The following is an 8,352-nucleotide window of genomic DNA, read 5'->3' on the forward strand; positions in this document are numbered from 1 at the left end:
AGGATAGCCTCTTCATCTCCTCCTACTTCTTAAGTTTCAAAACTTCCCCCTCTTTTCAAAAATCTTCTTTCCTTGTAATTTCAAACTTAGACATATGTTTAATAATTAGAAACCTTGGCCTTCTGCCATTGAATTTTCAAATTTCTTCTTAAATCAAACTTGTAAATAAACTTAACCATATTGACCTAAATTTCAAAAAGACAAAAGTAACTAACAACCCCATTCAAACCTTTGGCCTTTTAGGCCCTTATTAATTAAACTTTTGTTAAAATAAATTCACCAACTCATTTGAAATTTTTACCACGAACTACGAGGTTTGGATCCCTCATTTTTATGTTGGTACGTAGGCACGAGACCGAAGGTCTTGTCAAGCTGTAAGACCCCAATTTTGACCCTAAGAACTCTCATGTTATCTCATCATATGCATTGGCATTGGGATCACACCTTGGCATCCTCCTTACCCCTTATTTATTAGGTTTGCATTAGGAGAGATCACCAAACACTTTTTATTGTATCATACTTCGTTTTTCTTTATTTACTAACCAAAATACCAAAAATATGTCAATGTATAGTTTAACTCTTTTGTAGGTAGTGTGTATGCTCACATGTGCTCTATCAAGTTTATATCTAGGGTTTGAGACCCTCCATCCAAGGAGCTCAATCAAGAAATGGTTTACATTGGCTCCAAGTATCATATATGGATCCCCATGTTCTCCACATGTTATTTTGATCAAGAAATCATTAGGAGTTTGGAGTTGGTTTGCCTTGGAAACCCTAATTCATCTGGGTATCTTATGTGACTTCTTCAACAAGTTTCTTCAATAATTGATCAAATATTTTAAGGGGTAATTAACATTACATCATCTTATGCATATATGATCCTTCATGAGTCCCAAAAGTCAAGAGAATGTCAAGCTAGAAAGTTGGTTCATGGTGGTTGACCAGAGAAAGTCAACTAGTCAAAACTGGGGTTCCCTAGACCCTATATCCTACACTTTTTGTCATATGAAAATGATTCCAAGAGAAAAGTTACTCAAAATGACATTCCAAACAACTTTAATGTTGCAGTCAAGAGCTAATTTTTCTTGGAAAGTCATTTTTTATGGTGAACGATTATAGGTCATTTTGTCTGAACCCTAGTTTGGAGGTCAACTTCTCAAGACCATTACTTGCTCCTTTTTTATGATATGAAAGCCATTCAAATTTCATGATCAAATTTAATATGTCTAATTCAACTTTGACTTTTTGAGGAAGTGCAAATTTAAATTGTAAAAGCATGTGCCAAGAGCAAACATTATAGGTCATTTTGGGCCATTACCATTGAACAAGTGATTTTCCTCAACTTCTAAAATGCATAACTCCTTCATTCCAAATCCAAATGAGGTCAAATTTGTGACCAAATTGAATAGGTTTGAAAGATATACAACTTTGTTTAAGGAACATTTCTCATTTGAAGTCCATAGAGAAAGTTATTCAAGGTGGAAGAAGTGAACATTTGACTTGGGACTTAGAAAATTTTCAAATATGTTTGATTTCCCAAACTTCCACCTCAAAATTCATCATGATCCAAGCTTCAAATGAAAAAGTTTTCAACATGAAAGTTGTTCCCCTTGGATCAAAATTAAGGGACTTGCGTATGGCTTCATTATGGGAAGTGTTTTGGCAAGATTGGATATCAAATAATCAAATTCTTTTGCATGCTTACATATGATGCATTCAACACTCTTTGCATACGAATTGGAAGTGGATTGCATCATCCCTTAAGCCCAAATCATTGCTCACACACTCATGCAAATGAGTTTCTAAATTTGTCCAATTTTCAAGTGGTTCAAATATCAAGTGCATGCATTGCCTATTTAAACAAGCTTAAGGCTTCAGATTCATCATCAACACCTTGCCCAAGCTTTACTAGACCAATTAAAACCCCCACTGCCATAGAATTTTTGAAGGTTTCTCTTGAAATCGAGCTTGAACTTCATCTTCTGTTTGGAAGTTCAAACTCCAGAAATTCACTTCCCTTTTCATCTCATTTGGTTTCTGCAAGCAAGAGGAGGAGAAAGCAATCAAATCCATATCAAGATCAAGTGAATTTGACTCAACTCGAAGGTGATTTTTCAGAAACTTCCTCTCTTCGATTCTCTCTCAATTCTTCACCATTCTTGTTGATTTTTGGTTGTCTGAAGTCCTATCAATGTAGGCAATAAGATTGAGTTGCTTTTAGGTCAAATCGAAGCAACTCAGTTCATGATCCTCAAATTTCAAATCCCTGTATCTTTTTATATACTTGGAATTGAACAAAATTGAGGTCAAATTCGAGCTCCTGAGCATTTTTTCTTTAAATCTATGTCTTTCTTTTTCATTTTGGTGATGGTTGATGGTGGACCAGTCTGGTGAGGTCCACCGGAGAAGAAGCCCAGAGCTCTGGCTCCGGTGATGTGTTGTCATGCATCTCAACCATAGGATCCAGTTTTAATATTTTAATCCCATGTGTTGCTTTTGATTACCAAGCCTATGCCGCGTTGACTACAATGCATCATGGAATGCGCGTTTTCATCCATCTGATATGCCACCTCAATTAATGAGGGAGATCAGATGGCTCTTTTTTTTTTGAATTTCAGAATATTCCATTTAATTACTTATTTTTTATTAATTCATATTAATTTCATTTTTAATCCAGAAAATATGTGACTTTCACCAAAATTTCTCAAATATTTTTCTCTTTCATTTTATGAATTAAAATTATTTTTTGGATTAATTTTGATATTTTTCATAATTTAATTGTTTTTGTGCATATTTTTAATTGGTTAAAAATACTTCTGACTTTTCAAAAATTATGAAATTTTTTGTCTAAGGTCCTTTGACCTTGTTTGACCTATGATAAATCTCTTGGTCATTTATTTGGTGCTTTGAAGAGGTTTTAGGTTTTTGATCAAACATAATTTAATTTAGATGTATTTTAATTTGATTTTTATTTGTTTAATTGTGTAGAAATTATGTTGAGCCATTTTTATTGACTTGTGAAGTTTGAATATGTGTTTGGGCCTTGGTCAATATTGATTTGACTTTTGTTGGATTAAAATCATTGGATTTAGAGGATTGATGAAATGTACATTTCATCTCCCAAAATGAATGAATGATTTTAATTTTATAAAATTCCTTCCATGACCAATTTGTGTTTGTCTCATTTACCCTCCCTATTCATCTTCACTCCCATTCTATCCAATCCCTCTCATGGACCAATGAAGTCTCAATATCTTAAGGCTAATTGGTTCATCAATAACTTTGTGTTAGATGAACCAATATAAGTATATATGAGATTAGGTCCATCCTTTGATCATTTTCTTTTTGTGTGTGGTATGTTTTAGGAGTATGGTTCATTATACCATATCTCTAACATGCATTAACACTAAAATTTCTATTTTCCGGCCTCAGATAGTTGTGACTTCTACATAAGTCCAATTACGATTGCTTAACATAGCGCTAAATTTTGACCCAAAAGCATAGCATTCTAGTAAGTGACATTGTAAGTTTCCCCCCTTTCATGGTAATGTATGGAAACTTGGCCTTTTTTCCTTCCTTTGGAAGATGTCTTGGTTCAAGGATCCATGCTTGTGAATAGAGGGTTGAGTGTTCTCCAAAGAATGACTTAAATAATTGAAAAGCAAAAATCCACTAACATCTAATCAACTAACAATTTGAATAACTTTTAATTTCAAGTCATTTACTTTATGTACTTTAAATTCAAGTCATTTACCATTCCATTTGCCATTTTACATATCATTTAACTTATTTATGTTTATGTAATTTTCATTTTGCTCACATGAGCCATATATTGTGATTGTATATATTTGTTTATGTACGTTGTTTGTGTTTGTGGTATTAGGACCTTAAAATACATAGTAAACAACAAAAAATCCTTAAAAAATGTTTGTGTGGACTGTTGGATTTGATCTGAGCTTTGGACTTAGAATTAGGCAGCATTCCCTATGCAAAAGGACTTGGCCAATGCTAACATTTCTGAAACCAAGTTCTTATGATTTGAATTTTCATATGATGCAAGTGTTGAGATCCACATGAGTTCATCTGCTACATATTTTTGATGCAAATGTTACTTTGGACCTGTGTCTAATGCCTTATTCTGAGCCATTCAAGGAGTATGTCATCTGATACATGGGAAGATTATAAAGAAGACTATGAAGTTGCTAACTTGGATGTGGCTATCTTTATTTGATTCCTTCCTCTTCATCTTGCTATTTGTTATTGGTATTTGCTTTATTCTAAAGTCCAAAGGAAAAGTGGATTTCTAAATGACATTCTTGTCTATTGGATTTCATCCCATTGGTCAGATCTTTTTAATCTTAACTTTTAAATTTTTGCTTAGGATTAGTCTCTTCATCTCCCATCTTCTTAAATTTTAAAATATCTCCCCCCTTTTTCAAAATCTTCTTTGCTTGTGATTTCAAAACTTAGACTCTTTTGCAAATTAGAAACTTTGGCATTATGCCATTGCATTTTCAAACTTTTTTCTTAAATCAAACTTGTAAATAAATCTAATCATATTGACTTAAAATTTCAAAAGACAAAAAGAACTAACACTCATTCAAATTCTTTTAGGCCCTTTGTGCCTCTTTTAAACTTAAATTTTTGTTAAAAGTAATTCACTCACTTTGAAATTGTTACCACGAACTACGAGGTTTTGATCCCTCATTTTATGTTGGTACGTAGGCACAAGTTCGGAGGTCTTGTCAAACACAAAAATATAATTAACGAATTATTTTTCTCATCCCCACACTGTATTTATTGCAAACACCTTTTATACCAAAACACATACACATATAAAAAAGGCCCCCCTAGGAGTACCTATGACACTTTGGGTGCTAACACCTTCCCTATGTGTAACGAGCCCCCTTACATGTAATCTTTGGCATTTTATTAGTTTTGATTTGAAAACTTCTTATCTTTGGGTTTTGTTCGTACTTTTCCCTTTTCCTTTGGAAACAAAAAAAGCGTGGTGGAGACTCTGGTTTTATTGACGTTGAGTTTATCCATAACTTAATGGTCATGAGTTTACCGCTATAGAAATTAAGTGGCGACTCTGCTGGGGAGTAGTCCTCAGTGGGTTTAGCCTACTTTTTTATGTGTATATAATTGTATATTTGATGTTTGTATATTTGTTTGTATGATATAATCTGCTTGTTGTGCTCGGTGATCTCTGAGTGGTGACATAAGTTCTAACCCGAACTTGAGTGCAATTAAGATAGGAGGATGGTATTGTCATGTTCGACTTATGTGGAGTAGTCCTTAACAAGTTGGCTTGAGACCCATCTACTCAGTGGAGACCCTTTTGAAGCTATTGATGTCACACAAGTTATTTGTGGTTAGGCATTACTTTCTTTGATTTGGGGTCCGAGAAGCTGAGGACCGTAGAACATTTAACCCAACTTAGCCTATTTAGGACGTAGTGCGGAGACTGGTCAAATGTATATTTGATAACAGTTGTTACACGATACTACAATCAGACGAGTTTCTCTTGAGAATATTATGGGTTTGATGAGTTAGTCATCCTAACCTATAATATTCGATAGATGAAATTAAGACTCTGGGAACTTTTTAGAACATGATCTACAGGTTTTATCCTTAGTACACTCCTTTGGGATGGTTCTTAACCCGACTCCATGCTAGTGACTCACAACAAACCCTTGATTCTTGGTTGATCCAATCAAGTCTTGTCAATATCAATGGAACTTGGATGTTGATAAGGTGAAAAACATAGTCCACCAAAATGGATGATTGATCTTGATAATGACTTGATTCATCCTTTGACCTTTGTTTGTTTGCCTTGTGTGTGATCCCTTGTTTGTGATTGTTGCATTCATGCATTCATGCGCATCATAACATTCATCACACGGAAAATAACTTTAAGGAACTAAGGTTTTATTTGCAAATATTTTCAGACCATGGATTATGGACGAAGGAACACTAAGAAGTACAGTTTCAGATGTCCCAACTTGAAAGAGCTAAGGAAGCTATCATCTTTTGTATTAGATCCCTTGGACTTCAAGCAACATTATGGTAAGCTTCTATTTGTATTGTCTACTGATGTGGTTGAAGGACTCTTGAGTGTATTGGTTCAGTTTTATGACATTTTCTATCGTTGCTTCAATTTTCCTAATTATCAGCTTATGCCTCCGTTAGAGGAGTATGCCCATCTCTTGGGAATACCTGTTTCTGACAAGGTGCTTTTCAGTGAATTGGAGGATATTCCTATAGCGGTAAATTCATGATCATCAAGCTATGGATAAGCTAGAGATTAAATAACAAGAGTCTCCACCGCGCTTTTATTGTTTCTAAGGGAAAAGGGAAAAAGTACGAACAAAACCCAGAAGTAAGAAGTTTTCAAATTAAAACTAATAAAATGTCAAAGATTACAGGTAAGGAGGTTGGTTACACAAAGGGAAGGTGTTAGCACCCAAAGTGTCCAAGGTACTCCTAGGGAGCCCTTTTTGTGTGCATATGTATTTTGTACAAAAGTGATGTTTACAAACAAATAGAATGGGGGGATGAGAAAAGAATTCATTAATTATATTTTTGTTTTTGACAAGCCCTTCAGACTTGTGCCTACGTACCAACATAAAAATGAGGGATCAAAACCTCGTAGTTCGTGATACAAATTTCAAAGTGGATGCATTGTTTTTAACAAAAATTAAGTTTGAAAGGCACAAAGGTCTAAAAATGATTTGAATGAGTTAGTTATTTTTGGCTTTTTTGAAAGTTTAATTCAAGTATAGTTAAGTTTATTTACATGTTTTATTTAAGAAAAGAAGTTTAAAAAAATGCATCGGCATAAGGCCAAAGTTTCTATCTTTTTGCAAAGTGGTCGAAGTTTAGAACAAAATAAGTTCAATAAAAGAAGATTTTGAAAAGGGAGGGAGATATTTTGAAATTAAATAAATTGGGAGAAGATGAAGAGACTAATCCTATGCACAAAATTAAAAGTTAAGAGTTGAAAAGATCTGACCAAATGGGTAGCAATCCAATAGACAAGAATGTCAATAGAAACCCAGAGTTCCCTTGGACATTTAGAATCAAGCAACACACAAATGCACAATTATATTATCTTGAAGAGCAAAGGCATCAAATAAAGATAGCCACATCCAAGATTTAATCACTCCATGATCTTCTTCAAATTAGCCCATGTAACAGATGAATTCCACAAGTCACAGGTTCAAAATAACAGCTTCACAATGATCATGTTGCAGATGAACTCAGAGGGATCTTGAATGATGTATCAGATGAGGTTTCAAATTGCAAGAACTTGGTTTCATAGAAAGTTGGCATTGGCCAAGTCCTTTATCATAGGAATGTTGCCTACGTTGTAAGTCCATTTGTCCAAGATCAAGCCAACAGTCCACACAAAAGTTTTTTAGGGTTTTTGTTATTATTATGTACATTAATGGTCAAAGACCACACAAACAAACAAAGTATACACAGAAGATATATCACACAATATGGTCCAAGTGGACAAAGTGAAAATTGCATTAACATAAATAATTAAAATGATATGAACAATGGCAAATGAATAAAGGCTATAATTAAATGACATTAAAGTAAATGGCTTGAAATTAAAAGTTAGTTGTTAATGAGTTAGAAGTTAGTATTGTTTTGCTTTTTCTTTTCATTTTAAGACATTCTTTGGAGAACATTCAACCCACTTATCACAAGCATGGATCCTTGAGCCAAGACATCTTCCAAAGGAAGGGAAAAAGGCCAAGTTTCCACACAATACCATGAAAGAGGAGAGACTTACAATCTCACTAACTAGAATGTTATGCCTTTTATGTCACAAATTTAGCGCTATGTTAAGCAATCGTAATTGGACTTATGTAGAAGTCACAACTATTTGAGGTCAGGAAATAGAATTTTGGTGTTAATGCATGTCTGGGACATAGTATAATGGACTATGCTCATGAAACATACCACACACAAAAAGATATATGCAAAAGAGGTGGCCTAATTTCATCCATACTCATGTTAATTATTCAATCAACTAGCTTTAGGACTTTGAGATATCATAGACCAAATGAGATGAATACATAAAGAAGGGGAATTAGATGAAGAGGGAGGGGAATGGATCAAAACTCAAATTGATCAAAGGAGGACTTTTACCAATATAATATCATCCATTCATTTTGGGAGATGACATGTACATTCCATCAATCCCCTAAATCCAATGATATTAACTTGAAAAAGTCAAATCAACCTTGACCAAGGCCCAACAACAAGAGTCAAACTCAAACAAGTCATCATAATTATGAAGGTGAGAAAAACAAGAAAGGGGGGGTTTGAATTGTT

The sequence above is a fragment of the Lathyrus oleraceus genome, chromosome 4 (genome assembly GCF_024323335.1).
Source record: "Lathyrus oleraceus cultivar Zhongwan6 chromosome 4, CAAS_Psat_ZW6_1.0, whole genome shotgun sequence".
NCBI lineage: Eukaryota > Viridiplantae > Streptophyta > Magnoliopsida > Fabales > Fabaceae > Lathyrus > Lathyrus oleraceus.